The 12,329-nt window shown below is 47.3% G+C and overlaps 1 pseudogene; it reads right to left on the bottom strand.

The window, feature by feature from the left end:
* Nucleotides 1–3,626: 3,626 nt before the first annotated feature.
* LOC118718585 lies at nt 3,627–6,090 on the bottom strand (annotated as a pseudogene).
* Nucleotides 6,091–12,329: the final 6,239 nt, after the last annotated feature.

Below are 12,329 nucleotides of genomic sequence, written 5' to 3'. Positions count from 1 at the left end.
CCCAAAGCTCCGGGGACAGGCCGAGGACAGACAAAATGGGCTCTCAGAGGACCGGAGCCTGTCCCGCACACAGCTGCCCTAGCCCCGTCTGCCACGAAACCTCACTCCCTCTCTGTGCCACGGTGGGAACTCATGCCCACGTGCTGACAGCTATTGGGGGGTGGGGGGCCGCTGGTGAGAAAGGTGAAGGGATTAAGCATGGGAAAAACACACATTCATAGACACAGACCACGGCACGGTGACTACAGAGGGAAAGGAGGGGGGAGGTGGGAGGGATAAAGGGGACAATGTGAATGAGGAGACCTGACTTGGGTGGGGAACACAATACAGCACACAGATGATGTGTCATAGAACCGCACACCTGATACCTGTATGATTTTTTTTTTTTACCAATGTCACCCCAATAAACTCAATAAAAATTAAAAATTTTAAAAATTCATGGCAGCAGTGCCCTCGGTGGTCCTGGCTCAGTCTTTTGGATGGAACAGACCCCAGGACTCACCTTCCTCTGGCCTCCGACCGCCCTCAAGTCTCCCCCAGCTCCCCTTCCCCCACAGCACCGCCTCACCACCTCACCGCCCAGACCAGCCAGAGCCATTTTGTGTTTTTGACCTTAGCTCCTTACTGCCAACAACCAGGAGCCCCAAATTCGTCAGAATCATTCCCCCGAGGCTGGGGCTGCCGCCTACCACCTGGCCACCCGCCTCTGCGGCTCGCACCTACCTCTCTGGCCTCTGTTTCCACAGGGACCGTGTGGCCTGGAGGGCGGTTCTCCCAGGAGCTGCTCAGGAGCAGGAGGCGCCATGGCTCTGAGACCAAACCAGCGGGAGGCGCCTTCTCCCCAGGACCCCCAAGGCTCCCCACGGGGAGGGGCGGCACTCAGGGCACCATGGGAGCCGCCGTGGCCTCGGAGGGGGCCCTGGCCCAGGCCCCATGGAGCTGCAGGCCTGGCTCTCCCCGCAGTCCCTCAGCCTGGGACTTCCTGCAGAGCCACTTCCGGGTGAGGGGTGAAACTCATCAAGAAGAGGGGCGACACCTGCTCCCCTCCACAGGCTGCGGCCCCAGGCCAGGCTGGGCGAGCAGCTCCTCCGAAGGCTCACTCTCCAGCACGACAGGAGCTGTTGGAGCCCAGAGGCCTTGGAGGGCCCCCTGCATCCTAGGGTGTCTGCTCTGCCTGAGCCTCTCCCTGAAGCCCTAGCCATCCCTCTAACCACCCTGGAGCCCTCTCCCATGCATTAGACCAATGGAAACAATAAAGTTCTTATAACAAAATTTAAAACAAGTAAATAAACAAACACATGACTGCACAACTGCTCCGATACATACAAATGCCCAAACTAAGTCCCTCACCCACATCTAGGCCCCCTGTCGAGTTCTTAAAGTACAATTTTCCTGACTCATTTCTCATGCTCAGTATCTCCCAGGGCTTAAGTGACTGCGGGAGCACTACATCAGGGAGGATTCTCCTTTCCAACCTCACAGATCCTCTCTTTCCTGCCCCATGAGCACTGCGGGGAGCACCTTCTCTCTTTTAAACATTCAGAAAGAGAACAGTTTTTAAACTATCCTTCTCTCACCCTAGCTGGTTTGGCTCAGTGGATAGAGCCACAGCTTGCAGATTGCAATGTCCCGGGTTCTATTCCAATCTATGTCCAGGTTGCAGGCTCGCTCCCCAATTGGGGGCATGCAGGAAGCAGCCAATCAATGACTCTCACCATTGGTGTTCTATCTCTCTCTCCCTCTCCCTTCCTGATTAAAAAAAAGAAAATTATAAAATAGCCTCTCTCAAGAGCACGAGGGCTTCTGGCTCCACACTTGCTCTCGGCAGGGCGGCTGGCCTTGGCGCCTGTCCCCTGGTGTAACCGGCAACTTCCTCGCGAAAGACAAGAACAGAAGCCCAAGCAGCGTTTCCAGCAGGGAGCCTCCTGTAGGACACCTGTGACATGCACAGCGCATTTCAGGGACACGGAGCTGTGCCCAGACACAGCAGAAAACAGTAATTAGGTTTGGGAAGGGCCTCCTGTCTCCCAGGCACTTTGACACACGTGATCCTGTTTAATCCCGAAAACACGGAGAGGGAAGCGTGGAGACACGCGTTGTGCAGAGCAGGAAGGTGAGGTCAGAGGGCTGAGGGCCCAGAGCTACACAATGCTAAGACAACTTGCACTCTTTCTCCTGCCCCAATTGAGGCCAGGCCTGCACCCACCCCCAAGAGCTTACCACAGTGAGGTCACACTGAAAGAAATGAAGGCATTTCTGAGTAGCCTGAAAGAGAGAAAGTAATCACAAAGGGGCAGCCTAAAGGGTGGTGTGGGGCGAAGGAGGGGCTGTTACTGTGGAAGGAGTGCATTCATTTTAGGCCCTAGAACTCAGACTAGCCCCTAGTAGGTCTTCACTAAGGTACATATTTATAACATATTATTGCTGCAAATGATTGTACAGATATTTGCCCCGAACACTGCTTAAGTGCCTGCTCTGGGGTGGACCTATGAGGCATGAGGACTGATCCAGCACAAAAATTCATCTCTGAGCTTACGAGGAAGGAGAAGACTCATTTCTCAACTATTCTAATTCAATTAGGAGAGAAACATGATATCAAAACACTAAAGAAAAGGTGATAAGGAAACTCAGGGAAAGAAGAAGCAAAAATCCATCTGGAGGAGCTCAGGAAGGCTTCCTGGAGGAGGGAGCCTTTTAGCTGGACCTCGGGTTATACATAACAACTAGAATCCACTAACCTCTGTTGACCACTCACTAGGTGCCAAGCACTATCTCATATGTATGACCTTATTTAATTCTTCCAATAAACCCACGACGTGGTACTGTTATTCTTTTTCACAGATGAGGACACTGAGATAGAGCATCGACAAACCAGTAATGGTCGAAGAAGGGATGGAATGTACCCCCCCCTAGTCAGAGGAGAGGCTGGGACAGAGGGGGAGAAAGAGGTCTGCCTCCTGTGGAGGAGGACTCCTCTGCCATGGGCTTCCCACAGGAACAGGAAGTGGGTGCGTGCAGGGAGGGGACACGGACTAAGCCTGTTTCTGTTTGAGAGGCTCAGTCTCCCTGCCACTAGGACCCGGCAGCACAGTGACTGGCAAACTCCAACAAATGAGATGAGATACTCGTTCGAAGGACAATGAAAGAGGGAATTGGGATAGCTTGCTCCCAACCTCCCCAAGTCTGAGCATGGTAAGTCAAGGAAATAACCAAAGGGTTCACCTTCCCACCAATAACAGCTTTCACTTACTGTGGGCAAGGCCTATATTGGGCTTTTGCAAACGTTATCTCACTTTAATTTTCAAAGAAACACTTTAGTAGTTACAGATAATATCCATTGATTGGGAATCATGTCCCAGGTGCTCCTATATGTTTAAATTCATTGGATCCTCACAGCAACTTTAAACAGAAATTTATTATTATTATTATTATTATTATTATTATTAATCATCCCCTCTTTGCAGAAGAGGAATCTCAGGCATAGGGCAGCTAAATATTTATTCCAAGGTAATAAAAACCAGGACTTGAACTCAGGTGGCCTGACTTCAGTACCCCTGCTATTCACCACTACCTATTCTGCTCTATAACGTAGGAGCATACAATTTAGGAATTGCTGCTACTCACAGAACTGTTTAGATTTCATTTGAAGGTTAACAGAAAGAGGCAGGGAGACTGTGCCTCTCAAGCTAATGATTAGCATGGTACAATATTTTAAACGATTGTAGAATTTTTAAACCACCCTAAGGCTTACAGGCCTCTTAGCTAATGTTATAATCGTGTCATATTACTTAGGTTCAAATTCTTCAGAGTCATCAGAATAACACGGATTGACGAGACTTTTGAACATTTGCCACCCCCTGCTCCTGGGTGTCCATCATGATTTGTTTTTTTCAACATAGTCATTTCTTTTTTTACGTTCATTTTGTGCACCAGTAGGTGGAGTATCATGACTCTTCTCCAAGTCCCCCATACTCTGTGAACTGCTCATATAGCTATTTGTTTTCGGCTTCTGGCTCTGAACAACTCTAGATTGTTGGAAAACCTTCTGTTGCCATCGAAACCAATTAGCTAGTTTTCTTCTTGTTCCTCGGCTTTCTGATGAGAATATTGTCAGCTAAGCATCTGCCTTTGATCTTGTTGGGTTTTCCCAATATGTTTATTGGTTTTGAGAGAAGCCTTGGTATGCATTGCTCGTCATCTTCTCTTTGCAAAAAGAGTGTTTTCATGTCTGCTCCACATTTTCCCAGGGTATTCTGGACTCCATCCCCCATATCTTCAACTATTTCTGCAGAAGTACTCTTCTTCCCAAGCCTATCAATGACTGGTTCCATAACATCCTCCTTGGAGACATTCAGGTCTTTTCTATCTTCTTTCTCAAAGTCACAGGCTCTCCCCACCTGGTCCTCCATGGATGTCTTCCCCGGTTTCCGGTGTGTTTCCTTCCCGAGGGCACCCGTTTAGATGGTTTCTGACTGAGGTGCCCGCTTCGCTGCCACGATGCTCCTCTCAATCTTTGTTAAATGAGTTTTAGAAACAAAACAAAAGTGACATGGTTAGCCCAAGGTCACACAACGGGGTAGTGTCCGTGAATTGGTGTCCCGATTCTGTGCTCTTTGCACACTCTCCTCTTCTGCTTCCCAGTTCAACGAGTGCTTCCATGTTCGGTGTAAGATTTAGATCATCCGTGCTCTCCCTTTCAGATATGCACAACATGGGGCACCCTGATGGGCCTCCTGGTCAAGGGATTCAGCAGAAAGGACTCCGGAGGTTCAGACCCCAGGCTCCCTGTGGCTCACGGGCAGGGTGGAGACTGCTGAGATGACTCAGGCTGAGACTAATTTACAAGCACGTGTGCCAGAAAGCATGCTCACACCCGGGTGTGTTGAGTAGGACTTAAAGGGTCTAAAGGCGCCATTCTGAAGCTAAAGCTGCCTGAGACTGTGTATTCTTCACAAGTAGTCACACCTTCTATCGTCTGGCCATCCTACGTTCTACCCTCCTGACCCTCATCTGATGAAACTTGGTCCATCCAAGGCAGAGAGTGCCCAGGCTCTCTGCAGCTGGCATGGGAGAGCCTCATTGTCCTCCATCGGAGTGGAAAGCAAGGCTGCCGGGAAGACTGTGGTCTCATTCTCAGCCTGGCTGCCTTCCACACATCAACAATGACACAACTCCCTCCTCCGACGAGCACTTTCCAATCTGCACTGAGATCTGTTGGATGAGGAGCAGTTTCCATCGCCGCCGTGTGCAGGCAGCTGTGGGTGGGGGTGTGGATGGAGCTCTCCTCCACCCCAAGATCTGGGAAGGCAGAGCTCACCTCCTCACTGGCCGGAAGCCCAGCCAAGCACAGCAGGGCTGCTGCTATGGCCGGGAGGAACCAAGCGAGAAACAGTCCCACAGCCAGACCTGTGAGAGCCACAGTTGTCAGAGAAGCATGCTCCTCGGTCCCGCTGATGGAATTGTCCCAAAAGGAAAGCTTTAACTTGTTTTAGGAACTAGTCATAGCCTGGCTTGGGCATGCTGCCCATGTGTTATGAGACAATCGCTGGGAAATGTGGAATAGAGTCATTGCCAAGCAGATCATAGTCTGGGAGTGTAGTATTCAGTGGCCCCTGGTATTCAACCAGCCCCCAATTCCTCAGGACCCTCCTGATCACTACTGGTGCCAGGCGAGCTGGCCCTTGGGTCTCCATCACCCAGTGCGTGTGTGCTGAGTCCCTATTATAGTCAGGCGCTGCGGCAAGAGGAACAATGACAAAGCCTCTGTCCTCGAAGATTTCTCCGTCTGGAGCCCACAAATAATTACAACACCATCTGACAGATGCTGCAATGACCATCTACAGGGCCCAGAGGAAGGAGGGATATATCCTGTCTGGGCAATCCTGGGAAAATCAGAAGAGGTGAGCTGTGAGCCAGGCCTTAAAGGTGAGCTCTGCTCAGCCAGCATTTATGAAGCACCACCTGGGTACCAGCCAGAACGCCAAGACTGGCCAGGGAGAGTGAGCGGTTGTAGGGGGGTTCCAACAGAGCTCCATTCCCATCCTCTTCACCAGCCCCCTTCTCCTTGCTTTCAAATGTCAGTTCAAACATATCTCCTCCGCAAGAGTCATTTTCTGGTTTCACCAATCCCTCAGTCAACATCTCTTCTCAACACATGACTTTGCAGCCTCTTCATGAACCAATCAAGATACCATCCATGTGCAGAGGCTCAAAGAATAGCTTAGAGTAGCTAAGAGCCAAAGAGATGCCCCAGCTTGTGCTAGGCTCAAGAAGAGACCCAATGTTCCTGTGTGCACAAGGGTGCCAAATTGAATGGTCCTACTTAGAAGTCATAGAAACTTAGGGATAAATGAGGATGAAGAGAGCATTTATTATCTTCAAGAATGCCGATTGAAAAGCTTCTTGCGATATTTCAAGTGTAAGCAGGTGTTTAAACTCAGGGACACTCTAAGCCAATGGTTCTCAACCTTTTTAATGCCACTACCCTTTAATACAGTTCCTTATGTTGTGGTGACCCCCAACCATAAAATTATTTTCCTTGCTACTTCGTAACTATAATTTTGCTACTGTTATGAATTGTAATGTAAATATCTGTGGCAACAGGTTGAGAACTGCTAGCAGGGTCACCTAAGACCAAAGGAAAACACAGATATTTACACTATGATTCATTAACAGTAGCAAAATTACAGTTATGAAGTACCGCCAAAAATAATTTTATGGTAGGGGGTCACCACAACATGAGGAATTATGTTAAAGGGTCAAGGCATTAAAAAGGTTGAGAACCAGTGCTCTAAGCCCATTAAGAATACAAGTTTTGTTTTCTGTGTCTAAGTTACCTTCCCACCCTTACACTTAACTTCATAACAGGGACACCTATAGTTTGAGTGCAGAATGTCCTTGCTATGGTCTGAATGTTTGTGTACCTTCAAAATTTGTATGTTGAAGTCCTAACTCCTAGAGATAATGGCACTGGGATGTGGGCTCTTGGGAGGTAACTGGGTCATGAGGGTGGAGCTCTCATGAATGAGATTAGTGCCTTTATAAAAGTATCCCTGACTCCTCCTGCCACGTGAGGACACAGTGAGAAGGCGCTGTCCACGAACCAGGAGGAGAGTCTTCAGCAGCCAGCCATCTCATCAGATCTGCTAGCACCATGATCTGGGACTTCTCAGCCTCCAGAACTGTGAGAAATAAATTTCTATTGTTTACAAGCTACCCAATCTGTGGCATTTTCTTACAGCAGCCCAAGTGGACCAAAACAGTACTCAAATAAGCTATTCTGAACAGAAAAGCTATGTAGACCCTCAACAGAGTTGCATCTCTCCTGGCCAATTTAGATTTCTCGAGGTGGGCCTAGAGAGGCATCTAAGGGATTGGAATCGGGGGGCTAAATGTGTGTCTACAGAAGACAGAAAGGCAGGACAGCAGGCAAGAAGGAAGGAAAGAAGGAAAGAAAGAAGGAAGGGAGGAGGCAAGAAGGAAGGAAGGAAGGAAGGAAGGAAGGATTATTTTTTGAGTATCTACTGTGTGCCTGGCTCCAAGAGAAGTACTTTACATGCATTAGTCAATACTGTTATATTTTATTTCTGCTTCCAAACAGAATGTGAAAAAGGTTTTATTGACTCTGCTTTACAGAGAAGAAACTGAGGCTCAGAGAATTTGAGTAACTTGCCAAAGGTCAAAGCCCTAGTAAACAGAGATGCAATCCAATATCTGAAGACTCAAAAAGCCAGCGCTTTTTCTAGATGGCTTGGATAAAAATAACTGCCATTTATCAAGAACCAGCTGCTTGCCAAATCCCAGGACAGCCCTTTACAAACACAGAGAGTCACTGAGCAGATCCCACTGCCACAGCAGCCCCCACCCAGGTGCTTCTCCTGCACAGCAAGCAGTAGCCAGGTAAGGTACCCTTTAGCATCCAAACCAGAGCAGTTGTGAGTACAATGATCCCACGTGGTCACCCTAGTTGTAGCCCACCTGCCAACCATTCACCCATCCCCCTGAGCAAATATGTTTGAAGAGGCTTAAATGCAATGCTCCAGTATGTTCCCTGAGTCCTCTCGACTCTCTCCAACAAGGGGTCATCTAGCCATTTAGGGACACTGACCACATAGTCCACTAAAAGAACCTATAATAATAAAAATGTAATATGTTAATTAGACCAGATGTCCTTCCAGACATCCTTCCATCCTCTGGAAGGATGGAAGCCAGGGCTGCAATGGAAGCCCAGGTCCTGGGTGCCAGAGGGAAGCCAGTGCCGGCAGTTGGGGGAAGGAAGGCCTACTCTTGCACTAATTTCATGCATTGGGCCTCTAGTATAAAATAAATTAAGGCAATATGTTTTATTATCTAGCTTTTTAATAAAACCAATACAGCCCCATTCAAAGAATTATCATGTGCCTTGAGAACGCATTCTCTCTTGCTTTCTTGAGGTTTAAAAATATCCTTTCTTTGGATTACATGATGATTATAACAAATTATAGTTTGGTTTCTAATGCCTAGAAGGGACAAAATTCATAGTTGACAACTGTATGATATTGGTTTGCTTGTTTTAATTGTTTTACCATCTTGATGTGCACAGTCCAGTGGTAGTAAGTACATTCACATTGCTCCACAACCATCACCACCATCCATCTCCAGTACATTTTCTTCATCCCACATGGAAACGCTGAACCCATTTAACACTACTTCCACATTCTCCTCTTCCCTAAGCCCCTGGCAACTTCTGTTCTACTTTCTGTCACATGACTTTGTCTGTTCCCAGTACCTGCTCTAAGTGGAATCACACAGTATTTGTCCTTGTGTGTCTGGCTTCTTTCACTTAGCATAATTCTCTCATGTTGTAGCATGGTGTAGAGTTTCCTTCTTTGTTAAGGCCGAATAATATCTCATTGTATGCATAGACCACGTTGTGTTTATTATTCACTCATCCATGGTGCTTGGTTTAATTTGCAAGTTAGCATCATCCTGGGCCCCAGGGATCCAGTCTGCACACAGAAGTGATGAGGCACTCACTCCCCGCCCTGCCCAGGATTCCTCTTTGTGGTTATATTTAAGCCTGGACAAAGGGGGGCGACCTAATTGAAGAGGGAAGATAATTTTCAACCTTCAGCAGCCTCCTCACACTTCAGGATTTGATACCTGCTCTGTGGGTCTAGAGGCTCATTGTTCAGCTTACCCAGGCATGATCAGACCCCAGACAAAGGTCCCCAACCGCTTTCATCCACAGCCACCTCATTCACTGAGATGTACCCCAGACTCAGACACTTGGGCCAAAACCTTTAGAATCACCTTCCATTTATGTCATTTTCTCACAACCCCCAAACCAAAGCATCAGCAAGTCTTGTCATCAGCAACTTCAGATCCAACCCGTTTGCACTGCACCACCATATCCCTCGTCCAAGCCACCATATCTTGTGCCTGGACCACGACAGTAGTGTCCTACATGGTCTCCCAGTGTGAGATCCTTCCCTTTACAATCTCCTCTTCATCAAAGAGCCATTCTGTCCTTCTAAAGAGTAAATGTGGTCATGTTATTTCCTAAAATACCACAGAAACTTGCCCAGCTTAACATAACAAAAATAATAAAGTCTTTTTAAAAACATATTCATTGCTGAATGGCTAAGCTAGCAAAACAGAAGGTCAGAAAAATGTTTTAAAAAGCCTGACTCCATAAGGGTGAGCAACAGTGGAGGTGGTATGTGCCCAGGGTGCAGGGCATCCCCAGTGCAAAGAAATGGGCTGAATGGATTTTGTGCATTGACAGGAAAGGACATGGGCAAGGAGACAAGACATGGGGCCCTAGCAAGGTGGGAAGTCAGACTGGAAATTCCCATAAAAAAGTCAGAACCTTCCAAAATGACAACCTCAGTGGATGAATAAGAAGTAAAAATTCACTCCACGGAATGAAGCTTACTGGTCTAGCTTTGGCTCTGGGTGGAACAGAAACAAAAGAAACACGATTCCCTTGAGAATTCCTGAGCACAAGCCCAAGTTCACGATGTTTGGGGCCATTAATCATATATCCTAGATGGTCCGCACTAACCCACATAGACCTGGGTACCCACCACAAACAGGCCCCAGCCTCAAAAATTTGCCACAGATATTGTCCCAACGAGCATAAGTTCACTATCAGGAATCATAAGCACACAAATAAATGAACCCTCATAAGTGAGAGTCAGCAGGATCAACAAACTATGGCATCAGCCCCATAAAGACAGCAGATGTTGCAATTAGTAAGTACAATGAATAAAGCAATCAAGATAATGAAACACAAGGGAGGACTGAGTGTGTACTAAGAGACTAAAAAACCAACCAGGCATGTTTGAAAAAAAATAAACAAACAGAACTTCTAGAAATGAAAAAGTGTAATACTTAAAATCAGAAACCCAACGGATGTCCGAAACAATATATGAATACATCTGAAGGGAAAATTAGTGAAAACAAATCTAAAAATGTTTACACTGCACTACAGAGAGAAAAAAATATATATGGTGGGTAGAAAGAGAGGGTCTAATATATGTATGTCTAATTGGGTGGTCAGAGAAGATATGGGAGAGAATTTGAATTTAATGTATCAATTCCTTACTCAGTCTTCAATAGCTTTCCTCACTCTTGGGGTCGGGGGTGGATTTCAAAGTTCCTGTCATGGTCTACAAGATCAAATAAGGTGTGGCTTCTGGTCCCTTCTGGCTGTCTGTTCTGGAATGTGTCAAACTCACTCCCACACCAGGGCTTCTTCCAGGAGAATTCTTCCCCTAGAACTCTGCATGGCTGACTACCTTGCTTCATTCAGATTTCTGCTTCAAAAATATCTCTTCCAAGAGGCTACCCTTGACCACCCAATCTAACATTGTCTGTCACCCCATCCTTGCCCTGTCTTACTTTGTTTCTTGGCATGTATAATTAGCTAATATTATCTTATTGTTTTGTTCCTTAGTGTGTATTGTTTCTCTTCCCAATGTATAGACATATGCCTGTCCTGAGTAGGTACTCAGTGAATTTTTTTGAAATAATTAATGGATGATGAAACATACACATATCTACTGTGTGATCAGCACTTTGAGAGAGAGAGAGACTGGTGAGGCAGAGACTCTGGGTTGCCTGCCATTACCCACCCTCACTTTCTCCCTTAATAAGGAAATTCTAATTTTGAAGGGGTTGAGATGGGACTAGCTGAAAACTTCTATTTCCTAGGCACCCTAAGAAATGAACCCATTGGCTGTATTCTGGTTGGGGTGCCATAAATAAACATGCTTTGTTGTCTGGTGCTGCCAGGACAACTTGTAAACAAGATGAGTCGACTCAAATGGGAGAACTTATACTCCTTTCTCCCTCCTCCTTCTTGCTACCTAAAATGTGGGCATAAGGACTAGGACTGCCACGGCCATCTTACAAGGATAAGTCGACCTTGAGGATGGGAGCCATGGAACTGAGAATGGGAAAGCAGAGAAACCAAAGGAACCTGGGATGTCAATGATGTCAAACAGCCACCCTGCCTCCTTATCCAGACATCTTTCAGTGCATAGAAAAAGAAACTCCTCTGCTTTCAGTTTCTACCTGCTGAAGAGACTTATCAACTGATGCTGTAAGTAAGATTCAGGCCCTCACTTCAGGAACTTACAACCAACAGTGGGATTCAGACACACTCAGTGACCCCCAGGGCAATGGGCTGGCCAGGAGCTGATAGAAAGAGTCAAGTGTTTTGGCCAATATGGGACTTGGTGGGCAGAAGGAGAGCATGGGTATCTCCCCAAGGAAGGATTGGTTCATCAGTGTGGCCTTTCACACTCCCAAATTGTTGGGTTAGGCAAGGACTGGCAGTGTGAGGGGTCAAACCACAGCAATTTCTGCTCCTTCTGGAGTGACCCAGTGGGGGAAATGTCACATAAGCTCACCAAGTGTCACCGGTCAGTCGGCCAGCATTAACTCAGCACCATGTCTGTGCCCAGCACTGTGCTAGGTGCCGTGGGGAGAGCTACAGGAAGAGGAGCTGTGGCTCCTGTCTGCAGGGAGCTTACAGGCATGGGTACTCACAAACTCTTGTGTCTGGGATGGACCTGGGTGGGAACCTTGGGTTCCTGGCCTCAGACTTTCGTGTGGAGGGAGTTTATCCACTCTAACACTTCCTGCCTCATCTTCCCGCGAGGTTCACTCCTCGTGTGTGGTGGAGCCATTTGTCTGACCAATGTGTTCTAGAGAAGCTAGAGATAAGCCCTTCTGGGTTCTCTCTCTTTAGTATCTGCCAGTAGGATCATGTCCATGTTAGAGAACCTTGGCATGTCTAGAGTTTCTGTTGATGGGGGACTAGTCTGTCTAACTCTAGGAGG

The sequence above is a fragment of the Pipistrellus kuhlii genome, unplaced genomic scaffold (genome assembly GCF_014108245.1).
Source record: "Pipistrellus kuhlii isolate mPipKuh1 unplaced genomic scaffold, mPipKuh1.p scaffold_m20_p_14, whole genome shotgun sequence".
Classification (NCBI taxonomy): Eukaryota; Metazoa; Chordata; class Mammalia; order Chiroptera; family Vespertilionidae; genus Pipistrellus; species Pipistrellus kuhlii.
The sequence above is the reverse complement of the archived record's forward strand: the minus strand, read 5'-3'. Positions and strand labels throughout refer to the sequence as shown.